Source organism: Rhineura floridana, chromosome 4 (assembly GCF_030035675.1).
Source record: "Rhineura floridana isolate rRhiFlo1 chromosome 4, rRhiFlo1.hap2, whole genome shotgun sequence".
Taxonomy (NCBI): Eukaryota; Metazoa; Chordata; class Lepidosauria; order Squamata; family Rhineuridae; genus Rhineura; species Rhineura floridana.
Window position 1 is genome coordinate 209405956 of NC_084483.1, and position 13855 is coordinate 209419810.

Here is a 13855-nt window from a genome sequence, read left to right on the forward strand (position 1 = left end):
AGGTGCCACAAGATTCTTTTTTCGCTGCAAGGGACTAATGTGGCTCCAGCCCCTCTGGAAAGAATTACCAGGGAGATTTTTGGAAGTATTTGATTGTTGTCCATTTTTGGCATTTAATATATATGGCTTGAATCCAAAGTAGTGCTAAGTCACTCTGTCTGTAAACGCAAGGATTTACTCTTGCACAATGGAACTTCCTGCCCCCTCCTTCCCCCTTGCCCCTCCAACTCTGTTTTGGGGGTTCCCTCAACCCGCTGGAGCACATGTGGGGAGGGTGTGGAGCACGTGGGGGAGGGGGAGGAGAGGAGGCAAGTTCTGTTGTGCAAGCATAAATCTGTGAGCTAGCAGAACAAGTGCATTGGATACTATGCCAAATATCAAAAGATTGTTCAGCAAGCCTAATTTGTGTTTCATCAAAATGTTAACTCTGATTTTGAAACCAAACTCCAGTTTCAAAATCGTTGTCACCCATTTTAACATTTATTTATTTATTTAAGGTTCTTTCAGCTCTGTTCCATACATCATAGTTGTAGACCCTGTAGCCCTCCAGATGATTATGGACTCCGAACACCATAGACAATGTTCAGAGATTATGGGACTTGCAGTTCAACAATATTTGGAGGACTGTGGGTTCCCCACCCCTCCTGTTCAGGCACGGAGGCAATCTCATCTGCTAACACTTCCCATATTCTAGCCCTGAGCACAGATTTTGAGGGTCCAGCTAAACTGAGAAACTGTAGCTTGAAGGATGGTTGTATGGTTCCAAATATACCCAAGTTTATCTTTAAGCTTTTGTCTCACCCCTTATATATCCAATCGATCACTGCTCTCTGCACGAGAGGGCCTCTTAACAGCAAGTCTATTCCATACAACATAGGAATCAGTCCTTTAGCGTGGTGGCACCTACCATTTGGAATCCCCTCCTGTCAAATAATAGACAGGTGCCATCTCTGTTGCCTTTTTAGTGCCTAATGAAAACCTTCTTCCAACTAGTCTTTTAGGTAGAGGTCTTTATCCCAGTCTGCATCTGTATTGGAACTATTTTTAACTGTTTCTGTATCACAGGATCGTAAAATCATAGAATTGGAAGGGGCCTATAAGGCCATAGAGTCCACCCCCCTGCTCAGTGCAGGGATCCAAATTAAAGCATAGCCAACAGGTGGCTGTCCAGCTGCCTCTTGAATGCCTCCAGCGTTGGAGAGCCCACCATCCCCTAGGTAATTGGCTCTATTGTTGTACCACTCTAACAGGAGGTTTTTTCTGGTGTTCAGCCAAAATCTGGCTTCCTGCAACTTGAGCCCATTATTCCATGTCCTGCATTCTGGGACAATCGAGGAGAGATCCCGGCCCTCCTCTGTGTGAAAACCTTTCAGGTACTTGAAGAGTGCTATCATATCTCCCTTCAGTCTTCTCAAGGCTAAATATGCCCATTCCTAAAGAACGATAAGGAGATTGCAGAGAAGCTAAATGAATTCTTTGCATCTGTCTTCACAGTGGAAGATATAGGGCAGATCCCTGAACCTGAACTAACATTTGCAGGAAGGGATTCTGAAGAACTGAGACAAATAGTGGTAACGAGAGAGGAAGTTCTAAGCTTAATGGACAATATAAAAACTGACAAATCACCGGGCCCGGATGGCATCCACCCAAGAGTTCTCAAAGAACTCAAATGTGAATTGCTGATCTGCTAACTAAAATATGTAACTTGTCCCTTGGGTCCTCCTCCGTGCCTGAGGACTGGAAAGTGGCAAATGTAACGCCAATCTTCAAAAAGGGATCCAGGGGGGATCCCGGAAATTACAGGCCAGTTAGCTTAACTTCTGTCCCTGGAAAACTGGTAGAAAGTATTATTAAAGCTAGATTAACTAAGCACATAGAAGAACAAGCCTTGCTGAAGCAGAGCCAGCATGACTTCTGCAAGGGAAAGTCCTGTCTCAGTAACCTATTAGAATTCTTTGAGAGTATCAACAAGCATATAGATAGAGGTGATCCAGTGGACATAGTGTACTTAGACTTTCAAAAAGCGTTTGACAAGGTACCTCACCAAAGGCTTCTGAGGAAGCTTAGCAGTCATGGAATAAGAGGAGAGGTCCTCTTGTGGATAAGAAATTGGTTAAGAAGCAGAAAGCAGAGAGTAGGAATAAACGGACAGTTCTCCCAATGGAGGGCTGTAGAAAGTGGAGTCTCTCAAGGATCGGTATTGGGACCTGTACTTTTCAACTTGTTCATTAATGACCTAGAATTAGGAGTGAGCAGTGAAGTGGCCAAGTTTGCTGATGACACTAAATTGTTCAGGGTTGTTAAAACAAAAAGGGATTGCGAAGAGCTCCAAAAAGACCTCTCCAAACTGAGTGAATGGGCAGAAAAATGGCAAATGCAATTCAATATAAACAAGTGTAAAATTATGCATATTGGAGCAAAAAATCTGAATTTCACATATACGCTCATGGGGTCTGAACTGGCGGTGACCGACCAGGAGAGAGACCTCGGGGTTGTAGTGGACAGCACGATGAAAATGTCGACCCAGTGTGCGGCAGCTGTGAAAAAGGCAAATTCCATGCTAGGGATAATTAGGAAAGGTATTGAAAATAAAACAGCCGATATCATAATGCCATTGTATAAATCTATGGTGCGGCCGCATTTGGAATACTGTGTACAGTTCTGGTCGCCTCATCTCAAAAAGGATATTATAGAGTTGGAAAAGGTTCAGAAGAGGGCAACCAGAATGATCAAGGGGATGGAGCGACTCATTTACGAGGAAAGGTTGCAGCATTTGGGGCTTTTTAGTTTAGAGAAAAGGTGGGTCAGAGGAGACATGATAGAAGTGTATAAAATTATGCATGGCATTGAGAAAGTGGATAGAGAAAAGTTCTTCTCCCTCTCATAATACTAGAACTCGTGGACATTCAAAGAAATTGAATGTTGGAAGATTCAGGACAGACAAAAGGAAGTACTTCTTTACTCAGCGCATAGTTAAACTATGGAATTTGCTCCCACAAGATGCAGTAATGGCCACCAGCTTGGATGGCTTTAAAAGAAGATTAGACAAATTCATGGAGGACAGGGCTATCAATGGCTACTAGCCATGATAGCTGTGCTCTGCCACCCTAGTCAGAGGCAGCATGCTTCTGAAAACCAGTTGCCAGAAGCCTCAGGAGGGGAGAGTGTTCTTGCACTCGGGTCCTGCTTGCGGGCTTCCCCCGGGCACCTGGTTGGCCACTGTGAGAACAGGATGCTGGACTAGATGGGCCACTGGCCTGATCCAGCAGGCTCTTCTTATGTTCTTATGTTCTTATGTTCTTTCAGTCTCTCCTCATAGAAGATGCGGAATTGTTTTTAAATGTTTGTATTGTGTTTACATATGGAACTGTATTAATTTTTACACTCTTTTCTTCTTTTAGGGTTGTAACTGTTTTATTTGTTCTATGATTGTACATTTAACTGTTGTGACTCACACTGGGACCTTATGGTAAAGGACAGGTAAGAAATCAAATTAAATCCATCAGTAAAGAACAGCTGCTGGGAATCACAAGTGTGGAGAGCGCTATTGCACTCAGGTCCAGCTTGCAGGCATTCCAGAAGCATCTGCTTAACCACTGTGATGACAGGATGATGGACTAGATGAGCCATTGGTCTAATCCAGCAGCCAGGCTCTTCGAGTGGGGCTGCAGGTCCTATGGGTTTATTTTTCCTCTTGAACACTTGGCAGAAACCTCTCTTGCTTTCAGTACATGAATCAAGCAAGAAAACAACAACAACCACCCTCCAGCACATTATTTACTGTAACCAAAAATCCAACAAGCAAGCCCCCAAAGCATTATTCATTACATCTGAAATGCAGGGAAGTGGCAGTTTAATTAAAATCTTCTGGGCTGCCTCACATATGCCATTTGCTTACCAGAAAATATGGGCTTGACTCACTGTCTGCAGAGGTCTGTGAAAATGTTCCCAAGGATTTTAGCAGGCATTCAGCTGGGCTGCAGCTTTAGATATTATCCTGTTCTGATGGGGAAGGAGCAGCATTGCCAGAATCTCTGCAGGCCCTTCTGACTGAGCTATGGTATATGTTGTCTCAGCACAGGAGCAGAGTAGGGGTTCCTGGCCTGAGACTGGTCCTGTATCTTTAGGAGAAGAGAAAGTCAGCCAAGTGCAGGTGTTCTTGCAACCCTATAATGGGAAAAACCACAAGGTGGAATTCTCCCTTCCCCCTGCATAACTTTTAAAGATACAGAAGATGTCTTGGAGGCCGGACCTGGAAACCAAGAGGTCTTCTGTATCTTTAAAAGTTGTGCAGGGGACGGGAGAATTCCACCTTGTGGTTTTTCCCACAAGAACTCCTGCACTTGGCTGACTTTCTCTTCTCCTAAAGATACAGGATCAGTCTCAGGCCAGGAACCTGGCAACCCTAGAGCAGAGTAATCTAAAGACTTAGGAAGGCTGGTAGGGACTTCTCTTCCAGTGCCGCACCCCGGGGAGCTGTCTGTGATCTTTAAAGGTCTGCAGCTGATTCTGCAGTTGCTCCTGCATGGCTGTGGAGTGGAAGAAGGGCATAAGAAGAGCCTGGTGGGTCAGGCCAATGGCCCATCTAGTCCACTACCCTGTTCTCATAGTGCCCAGCCAGATGCCTGTGAGAAGCCCAAAAGCAGGACATCAACACAAGAACACTCTCCCCTCCTAAGGTTTCTAGCAACTGGTATTCAGACAGAGGCATCATGGCTAGTTGCCTTCTTCTTTGACCTTCTCCTCCATGAATTTGTCTAATCCTCTTTTAAAGCCATCCAAGTTGGTGGCTGTCACTGCCTCTTGTGGGAGCAAATGCCATAGTTTTAACTATGCGCTGCATGCAGAAGGACTTTCCTTGCCTGTCATGAATCTTCCAGCGTTCAGCTTCATTGGATGCTCACAGGTTCTGGTGTTATGAGAGAGGGAGGAAAAAATTCTTTATCCACTTTCTCCATGCCTTGCACAATTTTGTACACTTGAATCATGTTGCCTATAACTCGCGTGTTGTCTAAACTGAAAAACCCCAAATGCTGCAACCTGTCCTCAGAGGGGAATTTCTGAAGCTAAAGAGAAGTCATCCCCAGAGTCTGAAGATGACATGAGAGCCACATTCTCAGGCTGAGATAGTCGTAGAAGAGTGTACTAAAGGCTCCCCCTTGAGTGAGCCAACAAGTTGTGAGTCATCCGAATCCAAACCCTCAGACATGACAGATGTTGTGTTGTCATAATTTTTCTTATTATTATTTTGATTTATTACCCGCCCCTCACCATAAGGTACCAGGGCAGTTCACTACCACTTAAAATACAACATTAGAAACAGTTTAAAGCAAACTACAATCACAAGAATAGGGTGGGTCCTGTTCTACTTTCTTATTGAGAGAGCACAGCAGACCTAGTTTAAAATATGGGTGTTGTAGCAGCAGGGTGGGTAGAATTGTAGGGATGGAACCTCCACAAAATGATAAACCTACCCCGGATGATATCCCACTTGCAGAGAGTGTGATGCCTGAAGAGCAAAGATCTAACTGCAGCCCCCTGCAGACAGCCCAGAATGCAGTCACTTACCTTAATGTTCAGCAGAGCTTGGAAGATAACTTTAAAAAAGTAATAAATTACGGTTACAATTACATGGCCCAAAAAAGTCGTGATTACCATTACAATTACAATTGCTCTGAAAGTAACTGATTACTTTTTCTCAGTGGTAATCACTATAATTACATTTCAGTTCCTGTTTTAAAATAACTCCTACAAGGTGCTGCCCTTGGCTGCTGCACATCTAAGTAGCCTAAAACAACATTAAAAGTAAACGCACACATACAGAGGTAGTAGAATAATTCTTTTTATCCATAAGATAGCAATGGTGGTCTCTCCACTGGTAAGGGTGGTGGGGAGGGAGGCTGAGGCCACTACTCAGATCTTTGCCCATCAAACCAAGTGCAACCCCCCCCCACTCAGCCAGCAAGCATAATCTCTCCACCTCCCAGACCCTGCCCTGCCACCAACTAAGGGACACTCACCCAAGCAAACTTTTTCCCCTGAGATGCAAAAAAGTTAAAATACTGCAAATGCAGCACAGTAGCCAGAGAGGGTGGTGGAGGCCACTTTGTGTGCCAAGTGCAAACACAGTATTCACACGTAGCACACGTACACACACACACACGTTGTCATCTTTCACCTCCACAGTTCTTTATCTCCATTCTGCTGCTGTCTCCTTCTCCTCCTTTATCCATGTTCTTGCCCTCCAGCTCCTTTCCCCCTCCACTCCATTCTTCACCACCACTATCCATTTTTTAAATAATTGTTTTCTCCACTCCACCCGTCTCACTCTCCGCCTCCTCCCTTGTCGCCTCCTACCCACCCACAGAGCATGAGGGAAGAGCAACGCTGCACAGAAGCCCACTTTGAGGCACATGATTTTCATCCACAAATCAGAGGAGCAGAAGACTTTCCCTGCTTCCCCCACCCCCCCAAGTAATGCCCAAAAGTAATGCTGGAAACGTTACAGTTACTCCACAAAAGTAATAAAATTACTCCTAGTTCTATTACAATCAAAATGTAAAGGAATTACCCACTCGTTCCTCAAAAAAGTAATGAATTACAAGTAATTCGTTACTTGTAATGAGTTACTTCCAAGCTCTGATGTTCAGTGTATACCACCTTCCTTTTTCGCTGGAGAAGTTGGCATGGGCTGCCCATTGGCATTTGGGCGTAGTTAGAGGCACTTCTCTGGATCTTTAGAATGCCTTGGGCCCAGCACACCTAAAAAAGCACGTCCTCTCTTGTGCCTCTTGAGGTCACCACCAGTGTCTACTTACCAAGCGACATCAGCCAAGGATTCTTGGTGACTGTTGTGGCATGTGAGAACTCCCTCCCTTGACGGATGTGCCCAGGATTGAGGGCAGGGGTGGGGAAGAAACAATATGTAGCCCGAAACGCGGCTCTCCTTAGGAACATGAACTGCTCCAGATTGTAAGTTGCAGTTCTCTGACCAAATAATGTGCATAAAAAATGCATATGTCATAGTAGCAGAAAGTGTACATAAAAATGTGTATGTAAATGAACATGACATACAGAATGCCTCATGTTAGGGGAAATTGCATGCAGAAATGGGTGCATTGGGCAAAATCACACAGACAAAATGTGTCTATTAGGAGAAATGTCCACTAAAACACTGGTGGGGTTTTCATGAGGCAGAAACTGATGCAGAAATGTGGAGAACTGAACTTAAGACTGCAAAAATGAGAAACTGAGATAAAGCAAATGGCAGATTTGTCTGTTCCTAACTGAGGGTATTTCACACATGGGGCTTAAAGAGGTTTTGCTAAGTTCAGTTAGACTGTCATGCAAATACAAGACCAAATTTGTTGCAGTTATGTGCCTCCAAATCGACCACGACTTATGGCACCCTTATGAATCAGCGACCTCCAAGAGCATCTGTCATGAACCACCCTGTTCAGATCTGGTAAGTTCAGATCTGCGGCTTCCTTTATGGAAACAATCCATCTCTTGTTTGGCCTTCCTTTTTTTCTACTCCCTTCTGTTTTTCCCAGCATTATTGTCTTTTCTAGTGAATCGTATCTTCTCATGATGTGTCCAAAGTATGATAACCTCAGTTTCATCATTTTAGCTTCTAGTGACAGTTCTGGTTTAATTTGTTCTAACACCCAATTATTTGTCTTTTTCGCAGTCCATGGTATGCACAAAGCTCTCCTCCAACACCACATTTCAAAGGAGTTGACTTTTCTCTTATCCGCTTTTTTCACTGTCCAACTTTCACATCCATACATAGAGATCGGGAATACCATGGTCTGAATTATCCTGAATTTAGACTTCAGTGATACATCTTTGCATCTGAGGGCCTTTTCTAGGTCTCTCGTACCTGCCCTCCCCAGTCCTAGCCTTCTTCTGATTTCTTGACTATTGTCTCCATTTCGGTTAATGACTGTGCCAAGGTATTGATAATCCTTGACAGCATTTTCCTGACCTTCATGAGCAACATTTGGCACAGAAGGGGCTTCAAAGGGCTTTTAAGCCTTCCTGGTCTGAGCTGTCCATGCAAACACAGGGAGACGCCTTGAGCAATAACAGTCTGTAAGTCCCCAGAATCAGCTCCTTTTCTTTCTGCTCCAGAGAGAGAAGATGAACACTTCCCCTCCAATTTCCAGTGAGAAAAAACACCTCTGTCTGATCTTGCAGTGTTTCCCTGCCACCTTCTGTTGGAAACATATTTACAGATGTTCCTCTTCTGATTATGGCTGGATTTGTTCACTATGGGTTACAATCAACTAAATCCTGCTCAGAGTAGACCCATGGAAATTCATAAACCTATGTTAGGCCCCATCGGCACTATACATTTGAAGCAGGATCATTCCACTTTAAACAGCCATGGCTTCTCCCAAAGAATCCTGGGAAGTGTAGTTAGTGAAGGGTGTTGAGAGTTGCTAGGAGACACCGTTCCCCTCACAGAGCTTCAATCAGAGCAGCTGACAAACCACTCTGGCCACTGGAGCTCTGTCAGGGGAATAGGAGTTTCCTTTCAGCATCCTTCACAACTACACTTCCCAGGATTCTCTGGGGGAAGCCATGACTGTCTCAAGTGAAATAAAGGTCTGGCATGGGTGTGGCCCCCTGATTAGGCAAGCCCAGCAGCTGGGAGTCTGGCTTTTTGATCACTGACAAGTTGGTTCTTGCTGAGAATGCCCAACCTTATCATTGAGTTCAAACCAAAATTTCCCCAGAAGCAGGACTGATTGTTAAACTACTCTGGCCACTGGAGCTCTGTCAGGGGAATGTTGGTCAGTGAAGCATGCTGTGAGACTCACAGACAGGGTTTTTTGCAAAGAGAGTGAAACCTGAAGCAGAAGGGTTAAGCTGTGAGAACAGAGCGCCAGGTTTGCCAAGGTCAGTAGCTGGCTGGGAAGCCAGATAAGGTGGGATGCTTGGAAAAGCTCAGTGTGGGGGGAAAAGCTGTCTGTGAAGAGAACTGTGTCTAATGTCTTTGCCTTTCTTTACAAGAAACTTGCCTGGCCTGGCTTATTCCTGTTCTATGCGACTCTTGGATTCCATCCTTGTATGACCTATACACGCACACGCCAACAGGGAATAGGAGTCTCCTAACAACTCTCAGCACCCTTCACAAACTACACTTCCCAGGATTCTTTGGGGGAAGCCATGGCTGTTTAAAGTGGAATGATCCTGCTTCAAATGCATAGTGCAGACGGGGTCTTTGTCGTGTCTGTTAACTTCAATGGGTCTACTCTGAGTAGGACTGGCATTAAATATCACTTTTTAGTTAAGTCTTTCCCAGCTTGGGTCCTCCCAATGTTTTAGACTGCAGCTCCTATCAGCCAGTGGCCCATTAGGGCGAAGGAGGCCTTGCCCCATCAACCAACCACAGTCTGCCCACAGCCAGCCCCCACCTGTCTGCCTTCTTACAGTCCAGAGGGTGGCCCTGGCTGCCAGCTTCCTCCTCCTCCGTAGCCTCTGCATTGCCCTTGCAGAACTCAACAAGGGGAGGAAGGGGGCAAAACAAGCACGAGCTGGCTCTGCCTGCCATTGGCTCTGGCGCCACCTACTGTTGGGCTCCAGCCTTACGCCCCACCAGTCCCAGTGGGCACCAGCTGCGGCTGCCATCAGCTTGTACCCTAAAACACCTGGAGGGCAATAGGTTGGGGAAGGTTGTTCTAGCTAAATAATGCACGCACCCCCAGGCCATCCGTGTGACAGGCCATTCCAGAGTCATTTGCCATTTACAATGTCTGCATCATGCATACTCAGAAGAAAGCTTTATATTGAGCTCCTGCTAGGAGGAAGGGAGGGTTATAAATCAAATAATAAATAAATAAATGAGAGCCAGTGCAGTGTAGTGGTTAAGGTGTTGGACTGCGACCTGGGAGACCAGGGTTCGAATCCCCACACAGCCATGAAGCTCACAGGGTGACTTTGGGCCAGTCACTGCCTCTCAGCCTCAGAGGGAGGCAATGGTAAACCACCTCTGAATACCGCTTACCATGAAAACCCTCTTCATGGACTGCCTTCAAGTTGATGCCGACTTATGGCGACCCTCTGAATAGGGTGTTCATGGTAAGCGGTATTCAGAGCGGGTTTCCCATTGCCTCCCTCTGAGGCTAGTCCTCCCCAGCTGGCTATTCATAGGGTCGCCATAAGTTGGGATCGACTTGAAGGCAGTCCATTTCTGTTTTAAATAAATAAATAAATTGAGTTTTGCGTTCCAGAAAAAAATGAAAGGTAAATGTGAAGCAAGAGTTACTGCTGGCTTGCCAAAAACCAAAACAAGAAGCGTCAGGCAACCCTACTTCCACCCCCAAGAAGTGTTCTATTTTGGTCACAGTCACAAAATTGTATAATAATTATTATTTGACCAGACTGAGTAGTGGTAAACAATATGATATTTATTGCCTGGATTCCAAGTCTCTCTAATCCAAGGCAGCAGGTGCCTAGTCCTTTTCTTAAAGGCTAAAGTCCTGATGATCAGCTGCCTGGCAGGGAAGAGAGAGTGAATCCATCTGTTTTAAAAAGGACTCCAGGAACAAATGTGCCCCCAGCTGCTGGATGAGAGAGAGGAATCACTTCCACTGCACCCACCAAGTTGCACATGAGGTCCTCTGCCCATCTGCAGAAATAATAGCATTTGCAGGTCACACACACAGAGAGACATACATATATCCCTTCAGTTTTGTGGCTGGTCACCCTCATTTTGAATGTGTCCAATAGCAGGCCTGTAAGCCTTACAGGTCACATATACACCCACACATTTCTGATTGTCTGCAAATGCTACAATGGTCCCCTCTAGGGCTGTGAACAAACTAGTCGCCAGATCAAAGGGTTTCCATTAGCCACACCTAGAGGGGAAAAGGCTGATCTGCCCATCAGTTATGAAATCCCACATGAGAAACACACAGGCTACTCCCAGCAGGTCTTACAGTAAAAAGGGGCAAGGTTTGACGAGTGTCTTGTGCCCTCGTTTTCAGAAGAGAGAGGTGGAGTCGCATTGGAACCGGCAGAGCAGTGAGTGTGTTTCTACCTAGAATGTACATTTTTTTACGGTGCATTAATGATGATTTGTGCTCATGATGTTATTGGATCAGTTATACGTGATCCCACTTTCAATGCTGTTTGCACCACCTATAACGGTATCAGGACAGACATGCTGTTTTATTTCCAAGCAATGTATGCCCCATAGCTTCCTACTGAAATCCAGTAACTTGTCACAACACAAATGTTCCGGGTTCATTTCGGTTTTTTTATGCCACTTTTGTTTCACTATAGTGCAAGAGTGCCCTCCTCAGTGGCAATAGTGTGGTAACATTGAGGAAGCTTTATAGAACAACTAATAAAACAGTATGATGTGAGGACAGGTCCAGTATTCCTGCATTGCACAGGGGGTTGGACTTGATGGCCTTATAGGCCCCTTCCAACTTTAAAGGTAAAGGTGTCCCCGCACTTGTAGTGCCAGTCGTTTCCGACTCTTAGGGTACGTCTTGCGACGTTTACTAGGCAGACCGTATATATGGGGTGGGATTTCCAGTTCCTTCCCCGGCCTTTCTTTACCCCCCAGCATATGCCGGGTACTCATTTTACCGACCACGGATGGATGGAAGGCTGAGTGGCCCTCGACCCCTTTTACCGGAGATTCGACTTCCTCCTTCCGTTGGAATCGAACTCCGGCCGTGAGCAGAGCTTCGGCTGCGTTACCGCCGCTTACCACTCTGCGCCACGGAGGGTGATTCCAACTTTACTATTCTATGATTCTATGATAAATCCACCACTAACGCACTATTATTGTATCAATGACATGTTGCAGAAGACACCAGCGAGAAAACAGGCTCCAGGCTGCTCCTGCAATAACCATTTCCTGCTTTGAAAACACAGGCTCTGCAATCTGATCCATTCCCTACCTCTTCATAACTAGTACCCAGCTTTGTGTATTACAACAGGTAGTAGTTCCCTAGAAACAGCTAGTTTCTCATGTATAGTGACTGTATCAGAGCAACCAGTCTATACTGGAAGGACAAAGGAAATTCATTGTCACATTTGCATGCTTTTAAACAGGTGAACATGACTCCCCAAACTATCTTAGATATGAAGACTACAGATGATTGAAAGAGAAGCAATGTTCCTGTACTAAAGTGCACTGCCGACATGTAATTACAAGGCAGATCATCCACACTACAACGTAAGCACAGTATAGACTGACTTAAGCTGCCTTATGTCTTTTCCCGTTCTTTGCAAAGCGGTTGCTGCACATATTGTTGGACCTGCAGAAAGCAATGAAAGGCAACACAGAAGTAATCAACCAGCTGAATGAGTTTCAGCTGCAAAGAGCACAGTATTAAGTAGGATCCCGAGATGCCGCAGAACGCCTGCACGTACAGGCAACCACTCAGTTCCATTTGCGGGAACAAACATAAAATGCTTCTCACGAGTGCAGAGTGTTTCAGGGAGCTTATCATGCTCTGCTGTTGCAAAAATGATTTAAGAAAAAAACCTGTGCAAGGTTTTCTCATGTTACAGAAACTGGATGCTGTGAAATTGAGAACTGAAATACTGTTTAAGAACTGCATAATTTATTTAACCTATCTCACTCTACATCCAGAGCTCTGGGTAGGTAACAATAAAATTAATAAGACAATATGTGCACAGTTTAAAAACCACATCTTACAAAAAAAAATGGAAAAAGCAATGCATTAGCCATCTCAGATAACAGCAGCTTTAATACCCAAAGGCCTGAACAAACAGCTAGGTCTTCACCTGGTACCCACACACCAGCAGTGTAGGTGCCAATCAAATTTCAAGGGCAGGAGCAGGGGTGTAGTTGTCTGGGGTCTCAGGGGGTCTTAGACTCTTTACTTTTTTGGAAGCAGGGTCCCATCAGGGTCCCTATGTCTCCAGCATCCTGCGAGCCAATTAGCATGAAAGGGGAGTCTGTTAGCCACTGAGAAGAGTCTTCTAACATGCTTCCTTGTCCTTTACTGCTGATTGCCCTTTCCTTCTGGTTCAGAGTGAAAGGAGGTGAGTCAGCCACTAAGAAGACTCTTTTCAGTAGTGAACACTCTTCTCGTTCACACTTATTGGCTCTTAGGTATGTCTGTGTTGTGGGAGAAGGCATTGACAAGGTTCTCATTCTCAACCCAGCAGCACAAAAAAAGGTGTAGAGGGTGTGGCTGTGACTAATATGAAGGGATCCTGCACTTCTGAATTTGCCACTACACTGCTAGGCAGGAGATCTCAGAGCTGGAGTGCTGCCATGGAAACAGCCCACCCAAGTGTCCCCAACAATTCCTGATGGTAATGTGTTATGGAGGGCCACCCTGGAAGATCTCAACTTCCGGGACACATAGAGGCACCTACACAGAGAGTTACTCCCTCAAATACTTAGGTCTCAAGTCATTTAGGGCTTTATTTATTCTGTAACACCTTGAATTCAGTCTGGAAACAGATTGGCATCCAGTGAAGGTCATTCGGAATTGGTGTAACGTAGGTCCGGTTGGTGATCCCACTCAAAAGACTCTCTGCGGAGTCATCTTCAAGGGCAGCCCTGCACAAAGCTTATAACAGTAATCCAAGCGAGAGGTTATCTGAGCACAGATCATTATGGCCAAGCTGTTGAAGAATGGCAGGGGGTGGTGAACCAACAACCCATGGTACTCCATGCCACTGAAGACATAGGAAGATAACACCAGCTGGAGCCTTCATGGTTTTTGTCAGGAGTATCCAAGGGAACATTCTTGGTGCAGAGACTGATCCTCACAGGAAGAGTCTGAATTCCTAGTCTCAGGACCAAGTCAGGCACCCAATCTTCTTCCTTTGGGTGGTCTCAGCAGAACTCTCC